Raw genomic sequence first — 22,829 nt, 5'->3', positions numbered from 1 at the left:
TCTGCATAAATTGCTAGTTCATTGCTGAAAAGCTACATCTAGGAAGGTTTGCTAACAAAACTGCAGTGACAAATGCCTCATAAGGTGGATGCAGTTTCCCAGCTTGAAAGCAACTTTGATTAGTGTAGTTTATAGCAAGCTTTTCCCCCAGGGAAGAAGCTATGCCAGAAAAGTGCTTTTTTACTGATATTAGTGACTTCACACAAGGCTTCTGTTGTTGTTTAGGGCTAGGGAGGAATCACAGCCCCAGCCTGTGCTGGCTGAATGGTCAAACGTAGGTCTGCCTTGTTTATGAATGTGTACTTGACTCCTGCTGCTATTTATTTTTTCTTGCTATTCCTTCCCCCTCCTTCTGAAGATAAATATTTGGATAATTCATGGACTTGGTAGATGGACACAGCTGCAATGTTTGGCATTTGCCATTCCAGACAGTATGCTTGAATATTGTCTGCTTCCTCTGCAGTCTTCTGTGCAAGCATGAAGTGTCTCAACAACTAGGTAGGTTACAGGCCAGATCTGTTAATGCTCTCCTGACTTACTGCGGTGTGGACCCAAAACTAGGTAGAAGCTGTGCTTATATAAGCAAATCAGGCCTGTATCCTGTTGTAAGACAAGAATGTTGTTGAAATCAAGTGGATATTTAGTAGTATTACTTGATTCATATCCAAATCGGGTATCAAAAAAGCATATCTGGAGGTACATCTTATGGGCAAAATAGGTCAGAGAATAGTATATTCAAGAGGAGGTGCAAAATATACTCTGAATGCCTCAGAGCCACTCCAAGGAAGTGCTGCATATTTCAGAATGAGTTGAAAGCTTTCAATTAAAGGAAAACAGTATAATGAGACAGAATCTTTACTAAATAGGCCAATTTAATATTTGCTGTACATTACTTCTAGTAATACTTCATTACAAATTTGACTTTATCTACTGTAGAATTAAATTACACATTTGTTTAAAGAGATGTATTATAAGATGTGAAATTTACAGATAATTACTTAAGCTTTTGCAGCGATTTTAAAAAAAAAAAAAAACAAAAACTTTTATATCTGCAGTGCTTAACTACTTAAGAGTTTTTAGTTGAAAACATTGAATCTTATCCAATGACCTTGGAAGTCAAGGGAAGCTTTTTGTCCCAGTCCTGCAACTGGTTCCTCAAGGCAGATCTTATACCCACACGTATCTTGTTGGTTGCTAGGCTCTATTTTGAGGACCTTTGGCCCCAGTCCTTAGTCTTAGTCCTTAGTCCCCTTAGTCTTTCCTGTCAGTGAAATAATTGCTATTCAGGGCAGTTAACACAAAAGTCCAGCTCCTTTTAAAGTCTTTATGTGCCTAAATTCGATCTATAGAAAGTATTTTCAGCCTTTGTAATGAATGGTAGGTGGATACATAGTTACCTTCTGAGAAGCTGAATCTCCTGTCCAAACCTTCAGATGCTTTCCATGATGTTGGCTGTACATCGGAGACGCGCTGCTTCATCAGCAGGACAGCATGGATTGGAACTGAGGCCTAGGTGTGCCTCTAGGTTGCAACCTGTGTTGACTGGCACCTAATTAAATAGTTCTGCAGAAAATGTGGAAGTGCTTGAAAACAGGAAGTATTCCTAGATGCGAGGTTTTGTTACTCTCAGCTGGAAGGGCAAAAGCAAAGACCACGTACACACCGAACTTGGGGGCAGGGGATCTGTATTCACAAGTGCCTAAGGGTAAACTGTTTTTGTTTCAAATCCCTTAAAAAATAGAACCTCTGTTATACTTCTGCATATTCATATATATATATATATATATATATATATATATATATATAATGGTTTTATGTGTATTCTTCCCCTGTATAAGGGCTGTACTGCAAAAGCATTTTGTCATTTTGGAAAAAAAAAAAACTTCCTTTCTTCCCACAACCAAGTTACTGTTCAGAGGATCTCATCCAGTTCCTTTTGTCTTGTAGGAAAAAGTGTCTATGTGATATCCTGCTGCAGTAACACTGTTGTTTAAAGACACTGTATTGTGACAAGGCACGTAGTATTGAAGTGGTGGTGATTTTGCTCTGTACACAGGGAACTGGGGAACAATGAACCAACCAAGGCTGCGGCTGGCTAATTGGTCAAGGAAACTATTTATGTGCATGTAGTCTTTTATTATGTGCATAACTGATTATTTCACTCATGAACAGTTCATTTCAGTTATTCTTTTCATGCTCATGTCTGTAAACATGTGATGTATAGATCTAGCTTTTGGACTGGGATTGTGTATAATGAAGTTTTAATGGTTTCTCTTAAAGGTAACTATAGCTTTTTTTTGTTTAAGCTGAAAAAATAGCCCTCTTAATGGAAATAGCTTGACTGAAAAAGAAAAAAAAATCTGTCACATGGAAGACACCCCTCAAGGTCAGGTATCCACCTGTTTTGTTTCATACATTCCACTATATAGAAGAATTTGCATAGAATCATCTGCCATAATTTTTGTGCTGTTGCTATACTTCTATTTCCCTCTCCTTTGCAGGAGAGGAAAGAGGAGTTAAGGGAAAAAGGAGACTGGGATAGAATCAGACTCGGAGAGTTGAAAATGGAATGCAGTGAAATGGTGCATATATGTATCAAAAGAAATCTGATTGTACATGTGTATCACAAATGAGGAAAAATGAGTGAACAGTCCTTGCATTGTCTTCGTCCTTCCATCCAAACTTAGTTCCAAGGCAGAGGAAGCACCAAGCATTCAAAGAATGTCCCTAGCTCAAAATTGGAAGGTTAATTTAAAAAAAAAAGGGGGGGGGGAGAGACAATTTCCCTTGTATCTATGTAGTGAAAATTGACAATGTTGTTTATATTGGTATATATGATTATTGTTAAAACTGAAAGCACCTTTATGAATTTTTGTGTAGAACTGTATGAAGGAATTATGTCCCCTAAACCTGCATTAAACAATAAACAATGTAATTCCTGTCAATCAATGCAACATATTAAAAGCTTTTTACATAACCTTTATATTTTAAAGGATGGACTTTTAAGTACTGTTTCTCACCTGTCAAATGCATAGATGTTTGAACTACTGTGTACAGAGAAGAAACTCTACACATAGGAGAATCTTAGAGAGCCCTGTTTGCACTGAAGAATCATCACATTGAAGTTGTCCATTTAAAAAAAAATCATGTTTCCTAAAAACGCTGTATTAAATGAATCCTATATAAAGCACTTTGATATTCTTTCTAATAAAAACTATTGTCATCAATGAGAACTGTGAATTCTTTGTGGTGCTTTCTTCAAGGCTATTTCACTCCTTTCAAACTTTCATGCAGACTCAGATGAAATATGGCAACTTTCAAATATCCACTGAAATCAGCTGAACGTACTGCTATTGGAGAAGTAACTGCAGCAGATACTAACGCTTGTGTTTGTCCATAGAATGGCTGAATTAACTATATCGGGTCTCTGTCGTTGCGTTTACAGCAAGTTACACTGAATTTGAAAAGTAGAATTAGATGATGATAAAAAATAATGGCCACGTTACAGTATAAAATAGCTTTTTATCTTGTAGTGTATCTCTTTTGCATCTAGAGCAGCCTTTGAAGGAACCAAAGGCGATCAGTGATGTGAAAAAGTGACAACTGCTGTGCCCCAGGAAGTTTTTGGAGCTTTTGGTTGGTTTTAAATACTCATAGAGCAACGTGTGGTCCAAAACAAACCCACTTCAAACTGTTAAGGTTTTTTGTTGTTGTTTCCTCTGCAATTCAGATGGCTGTTCGTTTTGAGCGTTCCAACAGATACTCAGATGTGTTTATGCTGCTCAAGATACACAAATAGTTAAACAGTACAGGTTTTCTAAAAGCAGGCAATAATTCCTCTGTAGCGAAGTTGAACTTTGGTGCTTCAGACTCATACGGATAGTCTTGCACAAAATAAGTAAGATTTGTGTTGTCTGTGTGCAACTACAAGAACTTCAAGTTTTAAATCTAGCTATGGAATTTGCTGTCTGCCTAAATTCTGTAGCAGTGTCAGAAACTCTTACTTGATTTTTTTCATCCCGGGCTTTAGTCTAGATTTTGGGAGCTTATTTCTCTAGCCTCTCCACTCTGCCAGAACTGACAGCTTCATCCTCTCTTTTCTTTCCTTTGTTTTTTTTTGCTCTGCCAATTCCTCCAAGACTGTACTTGTTGATTTTATTCACTTCCAAGCTTTGGGTTCTTATCTGAAGTCCCAATCTTATTCACCATTGCCTTCTCTAGGGCTGTTCACTAGAACAGCCTCTCGCTGTGTTCCAGGCGCTGCTGCTTTTTCATCATTCAGTCTCCTGAAAACACTGTTACTTAGGCACAAATTTTATTTTCAGTTGGATTTTTTGGTTTTACTTTGTGCCTGCTTAGCAGCAGAGAAAAAGAAATTGGAGAGAGGATTTTAAAAATATGCTGGGTAGTCATTTTCACTGTGCTCGCGTGTCATTTTAGATGTTGATTGCCAAATTCTGGTTTGCAATCCACAGAGGTTCCAGAGCATTGCAGAGTTGTAGGGCAAAGGGCTGCTGGTAGATTGACACCTGAATTTTGAGAATAGAGGGTTCAAGCAGGCTGCAGTTATGGCTGTTGCATGTTTACACAGACCAGGTGGACTGCTAACTTCCTTTAACATCCAGCCACAGTTCAGTGTCTTCAGAGTAATGTCTGTGCTTGTGTACGAATTATCAATGTTCCTTCCTTGCTCTAAAGAAACTGAGCTTTAATCAACTCTGTTCTATACAAATGAACTATGAGGGGATGAGAAAAGAGAATTGGACTATTCGCAAGTAAATTATCTGTTTTCTAATACAGTGTTCTTCCTCTAGGTGTCTGGAACATACTTCCCAGATACAGTATACTAGTCCATAGCAAGGAGATGAATTATTAGGTAAAGAAAGTCCTTTGGGAACCAAAATTACGTTCTGTAAAGTGACAGGCATTGAGGAGCCTCTTCTGCACTTGAATGAGATTTGAGCTCTTAAGTGCCCAACGTGCTTTTGAAAATTGAGCTTTGGCTTATAAATGACTTGTTTCAAAAATTTCAAATGTTTATTCTCTTAAATCATTCTTTCATTCATGTTTTTAAAAGCTCTTACTATCAGTCCAAAAATATGGAAAGCCACTCCTCTCCTAATAGCTGTTGCTGGTGTGGGTGAATGTAGCCGTGTACACTGAATGCCAGGTCACAGCAAGAGACTGGCATACTTTTAATGCTGTCTGGCCTGTGTCACAAAGTCTAAAAGCAGTTCTCCCACATTTCCTTGACTGTCACATTCTATATTCGCGCATCTTGGAAGATGCTTAGCTAGAGCTGACATCAGCCAAGTACCTAGTTTCCTCAGGCATTTCAGTCCTCCGAGCTCAGGACTTTCTCTCTCTGCTGCTGGACAGACTCTGCCTGTCTCCACACAGCTGAGCACCTCATAACTGTCCTTTCCTCCTTGTTAAAAGAGCGGAAATACACTCCAGCATACTGCATTCTTGTCCTGATCCTAGTAAGATCAGGAAAAGCATGATGATACAATTTTCCTGACTGCAAACTTTTATGCCTTTCATCTTACCTCAGTACGCATCTGTGAAACTTGCCGTTGCAGAGAGGAAAAATGATGTAACAGACTTGAGTCTGTTGCCCATTTTTGATGTTTCGTCAGATAAGAGAACCAAATGCATGCAAATGTTTGAATAACTTTTTAAATTTTGGTTTCTACTTTCTTGGTTCCATCTGCGATTAGAGAGCAAAAGATGAAAGTATTTGACTAGGCTGTATTAGCAATGAAGCTTTACTTGTCTCATCTCACTTAAATTACTACCCTGAAGTATTCAGCAGGTAAATACAAATCTCTGTTAACAAATTCAATTTTAACTTTGCCTTCAAAGTCCTCATGTTTTCTTGTTCTAATTCATTAGCCATTGTCTTTGGTTATAGCTTTCTCTTGTAACATTTGGTTTGGGGAGAACCTGGTTTTTGCTACGTGTATAATTCAGTGGAGACCAGACTGTTAGACAATTTAGGGTTTTGAACCTGTGCCCCAGCATGGGATTTTGTCATTCTTGAGACCTGCCTACCATGTCAGCTGGGCTATGACATTTTCCATCTTGAAGTTTTTGGGCTTTACCTGGGCTTTACTGGCTGGGGGGACTTATGTGCTTACAAGCGAGTAGATCTTAGAGTACAGTTAAGACCTGAGATTAATAGTATTTATTTGTGCAGTGGTGACTATCTGCAGTTTCCTGGGAGACTGCGCAATGTTTTGCAAAAACTCTAGCAAATAAGCTAAAAACATTGTCAAAGGAATCCAGGCCTTCACGGGTAACTGTGTTCTGCCATTAATGCCATTAATGCTTTATTCTTCTGTTGTTACTAAAATATTAATGCATGTTTAAATCCTCCCCTTAGATTTCCAAATTGATAACACAAATCCCCTTTGATGCCACATTTTTCCCATCTTTTTCTGAAAGCTTCCTGATTGCCACCTTTTTGCCCCCCCCCCCCCTTGAAATCCCTGTGAAATGCTAACCATGGAGGGGAAAAAAAGTGTAGCTATTCTCAAACAGAAGATCATTGCTTCCACCATAGTGGTAATGCAAGCTGTTTTCTCCTTTCTAAGTGCTTCAGACCTCTCCTGGGGAAATTCAGAAAGCATTTAACTCAGAATCAACTCTGCTTCTGTATCATTATATATTCTGTTTCTTTTTACTTTTTTTTATTACTACTATTTGAAAGCAGGTTTCTGACAGAGCTTATTTGGTCCTACTGCTGCTTCCTAAATAACACCACTGAGGCCTGTGGAATTCCCTAAGGGAGGACTCCGTCCCTGCCACCACATCATGCTTTTCTTAGACAAAGTCCCCCGGGCCAAACTCAAATCATATCGGAAATAGCATTTGCATCCGCTGGCACAGCTGTTGGTCCATCTCTGACCATTTTTGTGTTCTTTATTCTCCATTCAAAAATCTGTTGAGGACACACACTCCCTGGAAAATTGCAGCTAAGAGTTCAAAGGGGTTTTTCAACCTGTCACATCCTTCCCTGTAACACCAAGTAGTCAAAGAAGTATGCCAGAATCGAGATGTTTAACTGTCATGGGATCTGCTGGGAAACAAAGGACCTACTGAGGAAACAAGTTTTTCAGAGTTTCCCATTAAACATTGATTTTGGTAGTGAAATCTTTCATTCTCTCCACTTTCAGTGCTGTTACTGATTTCTTTGCTACATGCTTGGTATTTTTTTTCAAATTTGTATCCAATAAACATAAGAGTTAATTTTTATCTCTAGATAATGCAGAGCTATGACATTTTCCAGCCTGAAATTTTTTTATTCAAACCAGGACTTATTCTAACCCCATTGTATCGCCTGCTGAAAGCTCTTTAGATCCTGTTGTAGATGGAGGATAGCGGGCAGTGGCATCGTCCAGCCCAGAAAAAAATGTCCTTGTGTGGCTTTGGTGTCAGCCAGGGCTCCAAGGCTGCATTTCAATGCAGCACTTACACAGGGGTGAGTTTGAAGCAAAGTTGCATCCTGGCTTTTCTGCACTCTGGGAGAAAGCCCATCTGGACTGTTTCCTGCAGGGAGCTGTTTGGACAGTTAACATGTTTTGTGACAAAAGTCACCTGAGTCACCTGAGTCTCCAGTAACCTTAAACAGGGGAGTCACGTGCCTCTCTTCTGTCCCTGTGCTGGTGCCTAGGCAAGGATTATTTGGGCTCTTTAACAGGACTGTAAAGCCTTCGCCTAGATTTCTGACTGATGGTTTAGGAGGAATCCTTTGCCAAGTGCATAGCTGCATGGATGAAAATAGAACAGATGTTGAACTTTAAGTAAAAACAAAAGTAAGCGTAGGCTTCTGCCCTTCTCTCAGGCTTTTTAAAGGAGCATGTAGAATAGTTTCTCTTTCAGATAAAGAAGTACTATCCTTCTGTAAAAGGAAAACACAGTGAATCCTTAAATAATGCTTCTCATTCCACCTCTCGTGAAATCCTAGGGTTTCTGTATGTTTTACATTTGCCTAAGAGCTGTGAAAGTTGGGTAGTTAGAGGCTAGTTCCTGTTTCATACTGGTGGCTGTGGTTCAGAAGCTAGCACACGATGCCAGTTGAATGTGTGGGGGTGTCTTTTGTGCGTTTCTGAATCAAAGCTGTTTCATTGCTGAGTTCTGAAAAGCGTTTCATCTCGAGGAGGTGCACGCAGGCCCAAAAGTCCATGCCATTATTACTGTAAAAAGCACTGGAGCACTCCACTGAAAAATTAAATAGTTAATAGTGCCATACATTGTGATTATTATCTTTGTTCATGTCTTCCTGCTTCAATGATTTTATTATAGCAAAAACTTGCAAAACCATTCTAGCATTGCAGTTCACAGATGTATAATATCTGTTACTTTCCTGTCTGGACAGTGAGCTGTCACATACAAAAGCTTTTGTAAACCTTAGCTTTACTGCTTTTAGGAGCCTCTTCTTCCTAGTCTGCTAATAGTAATATGCAGATAAATGGAGGCTACAGTATTATTTAGAAGGTTGGCACTGTAGTTTGAAATGTCTTCACAGTGGGTTTAAAAAAGGATACTTTGTGCAATATCTTAGAAAGTTTAAGTAGGCTTTGAGTTGCAACATACGCCCTTCCTCATATGCACCTGGGAAGGTGACTTCTCCCTCCTTGAACTGTGCATGGCATTTTCCTGGCTCCCATTCCAGATCCCTGCCCCTCTCTAAGTATGGGGTTGCACACTTCTTACTTCTCACAGCCATGTAAAGCTTTTCTTGAAAAGTGACTTGCAAATGCAAAACAAAAACTCATGAAAATGTGAATGAATTACTGAATGACTTTCAGGATCACATACAGGGATGTTCAGTGAAGAAAGGCGGTGTAGATGTAGAACAAAATCAGGTGTAGATGACTTAAAAGAGGACTGCAAACGTCTACAGTTCTGCATGGCCTGAAGAGCAATTCATTGCATAGCTAAACTGAGTTTTTATTTAGTCTGCGTATGTAAGATGTGTTATGTACAGTCCCTCAAAAGATCACCAGCTCTTCTCATCAGTGCACCAACACATGCAGATTTCACACATATAAGCCAAACTGCAATTTTTGTCTAGTACCTAGAGAACTCTTTCAGCGCCTCTCTACCTCAGGTTAATCAGGTTAATGTTTTCTCCAAAACTGAACAACATTATTGAATACTCTAGGCCTTTTAACAGACTAAAGTATCCTGCAGTCTCAGAAAAGCCATGTCTATTCCTCAGAGGGGCTCCCTCTTTGTTTGTTGTGAGTGTAGAGTGGGAACCAAGCTCTGCAATAGGATTAGCTTGTGCTAAGTGTGGAGAGTGTCATAAAAGGTGTTTAAATTATTTATGTGCCTCATGGCTCACTTTTGAGCATATCTTCAGCAAGCACAGCTTATTTGAGCCTGATGCTAATCATAATGGGGCTCTGATAATCATATATGTGAGTCTCCTTTAAGGAAAAAAAAAATAGCTTAAAACCTTTTCCTGTATTTGACTTTTCTAAGAAGCCTAGCACATTTATATCTATTGCTTGCATTTCCTACCTTGCCTTTTCAACAGTGAAGTTGTTGAACAGATCACTTGAAGCCTAGACTCCTCAGAGTTAGCAATAAGCTGCTGTGCTTTTCTAAAATTGCTTACTTGAGACTTCCCATGCATGTGCTTTATATATTATTTCCATAATAGAAAACTTACCCTTATTCACAAAACTTGATAAAATATAATGTGAATTTATTTATTAGAAACAATGTATTTTCAGTAACTGATTTTATAGCCAGAAGAAATGTGGCAGATCTAGTCTACCTGTAAATCAATAAGGTATTTTTACAATATGGGAAGAAAACAGTGGTAAGTCAAATGGGGACGAGGGAAACAAAGCAAAAGCTATCAGACTGGAAGAAGGTTTACAGAACTCTTCAAAGTTGGGTCTGTACACCTAGCTTGTTCATAGTTTCAGCAATGATAGTGATACAAGACTGAAAAATGTCATAAAGTTACAGAATTAGTGGGAGGGAGTATCAGAAGTTTATGCAAGAATACCATGGAGTTAATGCTTGGAGTTTAAAAAAAAAAAGGGAGGGGGAGATTAAATGTCATTGTATGATGTGCAAGACCATATACTTCTGAGCTCATAAGAAGGCACTCTGAGAATTCATCTGTTGAAAAATGACATAGGAAGAAGGATATCTGGAGTTTTAGCTGAATACAGGACAAATAGGAGCCAGCAATAAGATAGGGCCTTCAGGAAATATCCTAGGATGTACTGGAAGATATATTTTTACAATAAATCATGTCATTGCACTTAATTTTGTTAATTTTGTTAATTTTTTTAAGAAAAATAATGCTTAAACTGGGTCTGGTACACAGGAAAGTTAAGGGAAATGAACAATCTTATGGAAGTTGACTTGTTTATCACAGTAAAATGAAGTCAGAGGACAAAGCATATGGGGAAAGAAACACTAAGTGAAAGAGTGATGTTGGCTGAAGATTAATTAGGTAAAAACAGCTATTAGTAACTTTAGTTGGGGTATTAGTAAAAGATTTTGAACCCTCATTTGAGTAAGAGCCTGAAGCAGCAGGATCACTGACAAGAAGCAATGTAAATAGCTTTAGGATAAAGCTTGATTGTTTCCAAAAGAGATTATATGAGACGGCTGCCTGCAGTAGGGGAAACCCAGACTTTGACTCTGAAGCAAATTTATTCCAGTTCTCTGCCACACTTACAACTAAAAACTGGTCTGAGTTTAGCTTGTGCTCTTCCAGAGAGAGCAGTGCAAGGTGGCAGCATCTAGAGAGTAGTCTAGAGAGTCTGCCTTTTTGCTTGTTTCCCCTGCTCTGGTTGTCAACACATTGCAGTACTGTATATCCTGCAAAGAGATTATCTAACCTCATTCTTTGCTCTGACTCTAGTTGGTTTAACCGAAAGATTCATTCTTAAGATAAAACAGTTTATAATTTGCTTCACACTGTTGTCTGTTTCCAAATATCTGATTTCTCCAGCTTGGAGCCAAGGAAAGAAAGAACAGTATTGCTTTCTATTGAGCAACCAAACTGATATGATCTGTATTAGCATCATTAAAGCGGAAGAAAAAAAGGAGCTGAAAACATGAGCTCTTCAAGTCCAGTTATTGCTAAATTCTGCTTGCTTGCTTTTTGTTTGCTCAATAGACTGCACATTGCAGCAATGTGCCCCCAGCATCCTGGGTTGGGCATTCAATTACTTGTGACCATAAAAGCTGATAATCTCTTGGCCAATGATGTGAATAATACTTCCCTTTTCAGTTTAACAGAAATTGCTTAACAGTTACAGAACTCTCCTCCCCTTTCATGTACAGTTCAGCAAGCAATAGATGCCTGGGTAGAAGAAGCCTTTTATGAGAGTAACGGTTTAACGAAGACCTTTTCAGATCTTGTTTACCAGTTCAAATCTAACCTGAGTCACCAGGAAAACCACAGCTGCTATTACCTCAGGGCTTCTTGGGGGCTTCTGCAATTGGACTAAATGACTTAAACACAGCTCCTAGTCAGTAAATGTGTAATTCACAAAGTAGCGGTCACAGGTGGCATTATTTGATGTACTTCATCACCTAGTAAGCCAAAAAATAAAGAAAACATGGAAAACCATGTTAGGAAAACATGGCTCCTGAATTCTGGTTTAAAAGGAGAGTTAGTCCAAAGACTAGTGCCAAAGGCTTTTTACTTTTAGATATGTGTATCAAATACCTCTGATTAACTCCTCTTTACCTTTGCTGAGGGAGGAAAGCTTGGCTCTGCCTCCCCTTTGGTAAAAGGGGAAGGAAGATGGGCAAATATAAAATAGATCAATTAAGGGAATCTCAGAGCTAAGTGGGATCAAATTCCAAGATCAGCAAGTTTATACGGCTTCAACCTGCAAATAGAAGTTTTCCATCTCAGTGGTGTACTTTTCTGAGCATGCAGCTCTCTGGAAAACGTAAAAAGCAAGGCTGAACTGTACACAAAGCTTGTTGGCAGGCGTGGTTAAAAACATGTATGTATGTATGTATGCTCACTTAAAAAATATGTATGTACCTTTTTTCATGGATAAAGAAAATACACTGAAAAGATGTAATTTAAGAAATTCAGTTCCAAATACTGTACTAGAAGTGTGGTACTATGTCAAAATAGGCAGTGTTACGCAGGATGATCAGTGATCTCCCATGTGGCACCGAGTCCACTACCACAGAGCCCTATTCATGATGGCACGATATGTTATTATTTACTTTCCATTAGTACCTACAAATCTCTATGCATTTGATGCTGTAAAACCACATTATAAAAAGTCGTATCTATTTCTAAAGGCTTATCTCTAAAGAAATGAAAAAAGACAACGGGTAGAAAAAAAGTATTTTTCTTGAGGAGGTTTGGCGCTAAGACTTGCCGGTGATCATGGAAAAGGAGTCTGTGGGAGAGCTGAGAACTGAGCATCGCTCTCCAGAGACCTGGTTTAGTACCTAAGCTCAGTGATCCACGATCCTTCACAGTATTAGCTTCCCACTCTTGGAATTTTTCTGGAGGCTCAAACTTCAGGAGCTAATTTCAGAATCTGCAAAGATTCTGCAAGGAGTCTTAACTCAGCCCAGTAACAAATTACTGGGCTCAGTTCCAGTAAGAGGAATAAATGCTCCTATTGGCATGGCATGAATATTGCAGGACTGTCCTGTTAGGAGGCACCTGCTCAGCTGATGACCCTGCCAGGCATATGCAGCCTGGACTTTGTCTGCTTGGGCAGCTGTGGAAGGACACTGGGAACTCTGCAGAAAGGAGCACACTAGCATCCAACAGGAGTTTTAGTCCTGTACAGTTGGCAGTTTCAGATCTTCCAGTGGGAATACCTAGAAACAAGTTTTAATGCACTAATGGAAAAATCATTAGCTTGTGCATAGGAGTCTTACGCAAAGATACAGTTCTTGCTCAATAAACAGGCTTGAATCCCAAGATCTGGTATTAGGTAAGGCTATAACCTCTCAAAGAATCAGCCAGTAGGATCTGACCCAAATAAATGAAGAAATGGTGCCAGAGGCTGTGATATGGTATGAAGTAAAAGAAATCTGATACAATTAACTGAAGAAACAGGTACTTTTTTCTAACTGATGAAATACAACAGGGGCTCGTTTTCTGCAGCTTAGTGCTTCATTGAAGAGTCATCACAACTGTGGCTGTGGCACTCTTGAGTTGTTCCGTATTATCTTTTTCAGGGAGTCCAGATGGTGTGATGGCATAGATATGGCATAGATAATGGCATAGATAACTTCCCAGGAGCTTGAGGTCCCCACCTAATCTGAATGTACGCGCGTATAAATATTTAATTAATTTATACCATCTTTGTGAATCTAATCATATCTGCAGTCATTGCTGTCTCTAAATGAATGATACAGGACATACTGAATATATGGCTGGAAGGATTACTGTCTTCAAAATGAATCAGATATGGGAGAATCAAACACACTCTCTAATTTGCATCACTATTAGCTTTTTTGACATGAGATACTGAAAGCTTGGTGTTTCTATGTAGGTCACTATATATGTACCGGTAACACTTCTTTCACTCTGAAAAACGCCATGTTGCCAAGCCATTTCTAACATAATACTTATTTTCTTTAGTGTTTCCTATTTACTAACTGGAAAAGGTGTTACTAAAAAGTAATTCTTCTGCCATTGGAAAATCTTTAGCTCTTTAAAAGTTACTCATAACAATCCTAGACATAAAGAACAAGGTATTTGTCCTAAGACCATTTTTATAAGAGATTTTTTTTTTTCCTTGAAATACTCTAGACATAGACCCTTTTCCAGGGGGACTTTGTTGCTAGGTGATCTGTCCCCTGATAAATCAGTTCTGGGAAGGAGACAATCTACTGTTTAAAGCTACAGCATTTCAGTGATAGAGCACTTAACTCAGTGACCTGCTAGTGTTTGTGCTTAACCACCAACTTTTATAATTCTGATCCAACATACAAGTGAAGGAGCAAAAGAAAAAGCAAAAAGCCCCACGACCACATCTCTCTGACACAGATATACGTAAGGGCTCTCACCACATTGAACATCAAAAAGGATCCCTTGTGGTGCATGAGAAGCTCAGAATGACCACATTCAGTAAATTGGCCAGCTAATCTCCTCATCTGACAGCGTCTCTCATTAACAGTGTAATAACCCTCTTGGATATTCTTGGGCTGTCAGTAAAACACTATAGCCTGTCTTTTTTCCCCTCATAACTACATAAGACATGCATAATACATTATCAGATGCACAGACATTAAGTATTTGTGCATATGCTCTCTATAGCTTGTCTGTGGCACTGAAAATAACAATAAATTAATTTCCTTGTCAAAATAAACCAAAGTAAAGCATGCAAAAAAGCAAGAGGAGGTGCTCTTTGGTGGTTAGTTGTTCTACCCTGTTTGCCTCACTGATTCATATCAGTGTGTGCCCATAGTCTCAGGTACAAGTTTACTGGACAGTTATGCTGTCCAGTAAAAAAAAGGAAAAGCCATTTTCATTGTCACTGAGCAGTGAAGATTCTCAGCTCTTTTGTTGCTATGATATAAATGATGCAAGTCTGGAGTATCCTTATATTTAAATATTTGGAGAACATTACTTTCTCCATTCTGGATCTCGTGTGTCAGTGCCTTTCCGTAGAAGGGCCATAAAGGTGCCAGGTGTGCAGTGCAAACATGTCAGCAGAAGCTGCATATTGCCTCCTTTCATGGGACCTACTTTAAGCAACATATTGTGGAGTAAGATGGGAATGAGTTCGTGCCAGTGACTGCTAGAGAAGTGCTGGGCTGTCACCAAGCCCACCAAAAGCCCTTAAGTAACTATGGTAAGATAAATGAGAAAAACACAACAAATGCTTTATCACATCTTTTAAGTGTGTCGTGCCTGTCCCCAGCTACCTAGTTGTGGGAGAAAGAATCTAAACGTGCCTAGATAGCAAACTTGCAATTTAAAATTATAAAGTATATATGTAAGTATACAATTTAAAATATGTACTATATGCACATGCATATATATTTTATTATCTCCAAAATGGTGTTTTAAAACAAACATACCAAGAAGTACGCAAACCATTTGATCTGTCAAACTGATCTTTCTTTCATTATTTAAGTGTCTAGGAGCCCCTCTGCTGGACCAGGATCCTATTGCACTGTCCAGACATAACAAAAAGATAGGCCTGACCTCAGATGTAGTTTTTGTTTTGCTTCGTTTGCCCCTAAGCACTGCTTTAAAACATCATATAGAAGGCTACAAAAGTGCTGGTGCAATAAACTTCTTGGTGTTCCAGTCCACTATAGGTTTCTTTGACCTACCCTTTGTGTGCCTTCGAAGAAGAGCCTATCTTATTATCCAGTAAGTGGCATCTCCTGAAAGAATAGAGATTTTCGCAGTGGTTGCTTGTTTTATGGCAGCTGTAACATTGTTAGTGTGGACTTCATTTTGAAAGCATAGCTGCTGTAAGACTACCACTGAGGGGGACGTGGAGTAGTTGCCAGTGTGTGTTGTGTGACCCAAAGACCTGCAAAAGAGTTGTCATCAATAGTGTTAGTAAAAAAGCTATCCTGGGATCATTGTCTCACACTGAAAAGGAAATTGCAGCCTCCATTTTTACACATTCCAGCTCTAATGGCAGGTTCAGAAAGGCGTCATTGCTGCTTGAGGTATGCTCAAAGGACGTTGTCATGCTCTTAATTAGGGAGGTGATGAATTGTGACACTACACTTCCCATTTTTACTTTGGGGAATTCAACTGAATGAGTAACTGTCCTAGGGTCTAACGTATGAAGCCTAAAAACTATTGTCAAAAATGTAATATGTAGCATTCTTTTACGTTCATTTTGCATTAACTGCTTCTTTCCAGACCATCCGTTATAGAAGTGCCATTCCAGCGTCAAACCAGTCACTACGCGGAGGTCTGGTTTTACATTCCACGGTAAATTTAAATTGCTGGCCTCCCCATTATCTACGTACGCTGAACTGATAGTTGTGTCTTTTGTACATTCTTGCTCTGCTCTTTGTCTTCTAGATCCCAAATATAATAAACTCCTACATTTGCTGTTGTCAGCAGGGTTTAAATACTGAGGAATTCCATTCCTTCGAGGCTACTCTCCACCCTTAAAATTAATTTTCTTAAAAACATTTAATGCCAGTTTCTTAATGCCTGTAAGCGAGAGGTGAAAAAATGTTCCTGTTTTAATCAAGAACAGTGTGTCCAGGGTCTTTCAAGTTTACGCTGCTAGCAAAAGGCCTTCGGTTTTCCTTCCCACAGATAAAACCAAAGTCAGTAACAGTGCCTTGAGAAAAACTAGAGTTCACAGTTAGGGCACAGTAAAATGAAGTGTTTTGACCAAAGCAGACTCCAGATAAGTTGGCATAGTTGCTTGCTCCTGCCTCTCCCCTGCTCTCTTGGTTACTGCCCCTTCAATTTTGCTTGTTAAACCATTCATGTGACTGCGTGTTGTGATGATTCTGTGAAAGGATCCAGATTAATGAGCAGCTGGAGATAACAATTTAACCCAGATCTATGGCAGCTAGAATAGTTTAACTGGCCATGCCCTTGTGATATCCCTGACTGGCTTCCAAAATAATGGGGTTTTTCTGAATGTCTTGAGGAAATTCCAGAGATCTCAAAACTGGTGGGCTCGTCTTTTATATCCTTTAAGGAAAAAACTAGGTTAAAAAAATACTTGTGAGTAGGTTTATGAGCTGCAAGAATAAACATAGCCTGCATTGGGGATGCAAATGTGCAAGAGGAATTTGAAATGGGTATTTTTAAAAACAGGCCCAAATTCTGTTAAAGCTGTTCCCTAAAAAATAACAGACTTACTTCAGTTTTGTACCCAAAATGCTGATTGAATATGACCTCCCCCTTTTTCTGTCTTTCTTCCTGGTCCCTAAAACTTCCTCTGTTCTTCATTTGCTTTCTAGAACAGTTGCTAAGATATCAGGAAGACAGGAATAGCCACAACATAAATTGTGAGTTGATCACGTAAGAGATGCCTGCCTCATTTCTAACAAAGTCTGCATATGAGAATGCCCAAGACGTGCTGGAATTGTACTTTGGCTGTAATGAATAAAAAGGCCTTATAAGACATTCTCTCTCGAGATTCTTCAAAACTGTGGTTTCTTAAAGCCATTAAGACATAGAAAGAACAAATGACAAGGAATCTTATCTTGGCAAGCAAATGTGCAGTGGGCAGAGTGCCAAGATAAAAAAAAATCAGTATGAATTTATTTAATGAATGTGCTGTATCGGAGCAGCTGTGTGCTGTTGCAAGGCAGCTTGTGTTGCTAAGACTGTTGCAATGCTAAAGGTGGAATAATTTGCTTTAAAATGGATGTCTGTATTAGTGCCCAGGCTGCGCATTGTATTTTAAAAGAATACCAGTTTCTGCACATATTGCACACAAGTTAGCAATAGGCACGTATGTAACCCATTCACTTCAGGAAGGGCTACTTATGGCAAAGTTTAAGCATATACACCTATTTGTAGAATGAGGCTTACATCCGAAGCACTCTTAGTAAGACCAGTGAAGGAGATGGTGACTGATGTAGCAACCCATGACAGTTAAGCAACTGAGCTGTTTGTTTTATGCACATTTGGTCTTGCTGTGGATATGAGTGGCAAAGCAGAGTTCATGTGGGAGAAAGTAATCTAATAAAACTCAGAAACTGTAACTACAGGAAAACAGAAATTCTGTGTGGCTATGCTAATCAGGGTATTTCAGAAACAAAGGTACTGTATTTAAAAAGAATTGTGGGAAAAAGAAATAAAGGCAACATGAAGGAAAGTGTAGTTACAGACTAGCAATGTCTGTTCAAGGCCTGTGAAGCTGCGTAACTTCTACTCTCTTAGTGGGAAGATGTCACACCCAGCTGTCATCACGCACGGGCTTAGCCACCCTCCTTTTCAATTTTTCCAAGGAATTCCTAGACATCTCTTTCCTCAACCTGGAGAGCCTCAGCAAACATTGTGAGGCGAGGTAATGGGGCTGCTCTGTGTCACTACTCTGATGGGAGGGAAAGGACCATTGGCATTGCTCCTGACTAGCAATTTTCTGTGGGCCAGCCATCATTTTGCATAAAAAGTTGTTCTAAGGACATGCGGTGAAAGTCCTTGCTTTCCATTCTTATTATAGATCTGTGAATTATCTCAAAAGTCATTGGAGTAACTGACAGACCTAGAATTCTACAAATTCTGCAAACCTTGGACATTTTAATTTCAGGATCCATGTTTGGACAGGGTGATTTTTCACTTGCTCTGTCTCTATAGGAATAATGTTTTGTTAAAATCTACAGTCATCCTTCTCTGAATTAAGGCTAAGACAAGATGTTACAGTGTGCTTTACAAAGCTTATACGCTGCTTTTGAATGTTTAAGTTACCATCTCATTTTTGAAGATAACTGATAACTTTCCTCAGCCTCATCTTTTTAGTACTTACCTCCGCTGTGGCTTTCATACCACAGAAGACTGATTATTTTGATGAACTGGCTGTTCTTTTTGTTGCTGCTCTGTCGGGTGGGTGGATAGACGGGTAACTGTCATGGCCTTTCTACAGCTCTTTTGGTTCAAATTAGTTAGTTCAAACTAAGATTTTGTTATTATTACTCATTTCCTTAATATTTTTCTTTTTAGTAGGAGGTTCTAAAATTAATGGAACTAGTCAGGAATTTTGCTTGTTTAGTTATAATCCTGATGTCTTTGTCAAATTCTACACAGTCCAATATCAGTATAACAGCTATGCAGTTGGCAGAGTATAAATGATATGGTACAAGACATAAAGTTGTGTTGTACTGTAAACTGTGGCCTGTATTTCACAGTCTAGCGTAAGGCAGAAGAAAAGGTCTCTAATTGCTCTGAAGAAATTTATGAATGCTTGTCAGGACTGACTATTGCAACATTTCTCTTTGGAGAGGAGCTGTATATACTTCACCAAAATGTTTATTCGAAGGAAAATAGCATCATGAAGCATCATATATTTCAATAATCCTTTCTGAAACCTATATCATATTTCTCTTGAGTCATGTTGATGTACGTCATCTTCTGTAATTCATTTCTGGTTGTTTTTCTTTCTCTTTCACACTCATTCTCGCTTCCTATATGCTGTCACTGTAATGCACCTTTCAAGGCTGACCTCATATTTCCAGGAAAAAAAAATCAGAGATCTCTTGGCATTAATTTATTATATTCCTCCTACCTTCTATTGCTCATCATTATTGCAGCAATTGCCTTCTCTGGGTCCCGACATCTGTTTAGCACTGCTAACCGATACCTAACTTGGCAACCAATTAACTTTTTCACTGCTGAGATACCACTTTTGGCTTCAATAAATGAAAGGTGCTAACCACAACCTCAGTTACACAGTAGACCTCAAAAACTCATTTTGTCAGTGCAGATATTTTTCAGTGTTTTTTCTCTTTTTAAATCCCGGCAAATAATACCGTAATTCTGTTCCTCTGCTTGACCTACCTGCCCAAAAGCTTCATCTGTAGCTGTAAGTCCACCTGAAGATCTGCCATGCAGTTGTTGCCTATTCTAAAAGGATACTCCTCTGTTGGTAGTATCTATATGGCACCTTCTGACGATATTTGTCTTTCCTCATGAAGAGTCACAGCCATTCCACAGTGACGTAAGGCACGCTTGCTTGTTGTAACAGTACATTAAATATTCTTTGCTTGCTTTGGAGAAGATAGGTGCAATCACTGGGCAATGTTGCAGGAAGAACATCTCTCTCTTTTCTTTGTGCCTTCATCGGCTGTGAAAATAAGAGAAAAGCAGCTTAGAAAAGAGATGGCACTTGAGACACAATGGCACTTGAGTGGCCTACCTACAGACCAAGGGGGAAGTAAGAGAGGGGTTGTTCTCTGTTCTCTAGGATTTCAGCTGCGAACGAGTGACTACAGGATTTTTAAGAATGCAGGGCTCTGGCACCAATCTGTTAAATTTAAGCTTATGGAAGATTAGTGAGATGACATAGGGTATAGCACTACTTCTCTGTGTCCCCAGGATATTGATATGCCTGTCTTGTCCAGCTGACTTATCAAGATCCTTTCCTATCCAAGCTGAGGCTGATGCTTATGGACTGATCTCGTAGACCAGACTGGTGGTGACTTAGCCTTTCTCACTTGTGGGCAGCATCCGGTGTTAGTGGGGGTCTTCATTTTTCCATGATTCCAGCCTCCTCATGGCTGTTCAAGCGTATAGAGCAGTAATACAATGTGGTTTGTTTGGTTGTTTTTTTTTACCATCAACATCTAACTAAAAATTGGCAACAATTTATTTTGATTATAGATTGGTTTTGGTTTTGGGTTTTTTTGCAGTGCTCTTTACTTTTGTGTGTGTGTGTGTGTGTGTGTGTGTGTGTGTGTGTGTGCATCTTCACTGTTAATTTATGATGATGTGTTTCTGAGTGCTGCTAAAGCACAGAGATTGAAGGCAGTGAAGAATGAGTGAGATATCTTGCTAAATCACATAGTACCAGTGCTCTAGATATATTTGACTGCCTGCTGCTATCTGAATGACATTTACTGGGGTCAGTCTTGATACTTTGAGAGAAACCTTTTTCTCTTTTATAATGTGACCCTTGTTGCCAATAGGAGCCTTGAGTTGCATTCTTCTCCTCCAAAGAGTGATTATTAGTGATTGATTTTCATACTGGGCTTTGGAACCCTGGCATCTTTTTCTTCTTTTAAATTCAGATTACTGTGAACTCTTCTGATCCTCCATGATGACAGTAAGGGACATCTATCAGGTTAATGAGAAAGGGACAGAGGAGTTTTAAAGTCACTACCCAGAAGAGCTTTTTCTGAGAATTGAATCAGTAGTCTTATGGTGAGAAAAAACATGTATCTAAATCAAAAATATTAACTGGATAGGTTTCATTTTCTAAGTAGCCAGTGTAAGTTGGACGTTTTCAGTATTTTGAGCAGAGTTAGACTGATGTGACTTCTGTCAATGTGGATTTTGGATCCTTTGGGTTTGGGGCAATTGCATTTCTTTTGTACATCACTTAGCCTGTTATACTAAATAAAGTGTGCATGTGTTGTGCGCCCGCCACATCTTGTTCACCTTAGTGTAGTTCTCAGAACTGTTCATCTAGAGAATGTCAACACAGTGTCAGTTCTGATCTTGCTTTTTTACTTTGTTTGCCAAAAATTTTCAGACATCGTGGTATCTGACAGAATCATCCATCATAATTTTTACACTTAATCCTTAGCAAGGGAAGGAGAGCTCCTGTCCTTTAGATCTTCCTTTTTAGATTAGTCACACTAGTCATTTAATATTTTTGGCAATGAAGTAGCCAATGACTAGAGGAATTAGGGATGAAAGAGTTTGATGTCCTGAATGATCTTGCCAAGCTTGAAATTACAAAGTTTTTTTTTCAATAAGGAATTTTTGTTAACATAGAGTATAGAAGCTGTTGCGAACATATGCCAAGATCTATGATTTTACAGCATCATCTCAGTATCATCTCCTCTTCATCACAAAAAACAGAGGAGAAAAATCACACCTGTAGCATGTGGTGGTGATGACAGTTGATCATGAGATGTTACTGCCTTCTGTCCAAGGCAGGGGCGTATCATTTCGCTGTGAGCCGACTTTTTTCACTCTGTTTTCACAGATGACTGTACCTCATCAACATTGGCCTCTCATCCTTGAAAGATTTCACTTCTGTTTTATGCAGGGCTTTTGTACTGTTAGTTTACATTCGCACAAGACAATGCAATCATGTCTACCTCACCTTGTCCAAAGCTATGTTTTTCAATTTATCCAAAACCTGGAAGGAAATACATACTTAGTTACATGCTTAAAAATTGTTTAATGAGAAGATCCTTCAAAATCTGTAAGTTTGCCAGGATTTTTTTTCTTTTTTTGCACTGTCTTGGCAATTTTAACAACATTTGAAAGAGTCTATTTTCAGGAAATTCTTCCAAGTTTCTTGAAAAACAACATCTGGCAGAAAAAGCCAGACTTACGTTAACCACACTTCTAAGGGGTGAATTGTAGAGTTAGCTCAACTCTTTATCTCCTTGCTTTGGTCAGCCAAGAGACAAGTCAGCCAACAAGTTTGCAGCAGCCCACGTGCCAACAAGCTACCCAGAGCTGTGCAGCCCAGTAAGTAGCTAGCGGCTTAAACAGGAGCAAGAGTGGGTCCAGTGATAAGGCCTGATAATTGTACAGTGCGTGTGTGCCCCACCAACGCAGGCGGAAGAGGGATCTGGAGTTACCGCAGAACACGGGTAGCGTTACAAGCCCAAAGGGAACCCGGCTCTGTTAGACCAAGCGCTCTTAACAGCTTTATTTCTTCCCAGGTCTCTGCTGTTTTCCGGGAGCTTTCGTGACCTGCTCTGCGGCGCCAAGCAAACAGTACCTGCGTGAGCAACGGCAAGCCGGGCGGAGAGCCAGCGCCGGGCGAGGGAAGCCCCTTCTCCCTCAGTCCTTGCAGCTGCAGCCGGGGGCGGAAGGGCCAAACGCGACAAAAAAACTCCTCCTTGACTGCAGGGGGAGCAGCCGAGCCCAGGCCGGTGGCGGAGGTGGGGGGGGAGGCACCTTCCCTCCCCCTCCCCCGGCCCGGGCTTGGCCACCGCCTCCTCAGCGCCTGGAAGGGGCGGCGCCAGCGCCGGGCATGCGGCATTGCGCCTGGCGGGGGCCTCGGCGTGTGCCCGGCAGCGGTCGCCCCTCCCCTCCTCTCCTCTCTCTTCCTTCTTTCCTTCCTTCCCCCGCGCGCGCAGCCCCCAACGGCTCTTCGCGGCCGTTGATGCTGCGGCCGTTGGGCGGCTCGCGCGGCGCCGGGGCCGTTCGAATCCGAGCGGCGGGCGCGCGCGGCGCC

General features: G+C 39.9%; 1 long non-coding RNA gene across 1 annotated transcript; it reads right to left on the bottom strand.

Annotated features, from left to right (window-relative positions):
- Positions 1 to 1,872: 1,872 nt before the first annotated feature.
- Positions 1,873 to 22,504, bottom strand: LOC138067156 (uncharacterized). The gene is made up of 2 exons (XR_011140875.1): positions 22,371 to 22,504; positions 1,873 to 19,754 (listed from the first exon to the last, which is right to left on the bottom strand). It is a non-coding gene; the product is annotated as an uncharacterized lncRNA (long non-coding RNA).
- Positions 22,505 to 22,829: the final 325 nt, after the last annotated feature.

This window comes from Struthio camelus, chromosome 4 (genome assembly GCF_040807025.1).
Source record: "Struthio camelus isolate bStrCam1 chromosome 4, bStrCam1.hap1, whole genome shotgun sequence".
NCBI classification, from domain to species: Eukaryota; Metazoa; Chordata; class Aves; order Struthioniformes; family Struthionidae; genus Struthio; species Struthio camelus.
Note: the sequence above shows the minus strand (reverse complement) of the source record. Positions and strands in the feature narration are given on the sequence as shown.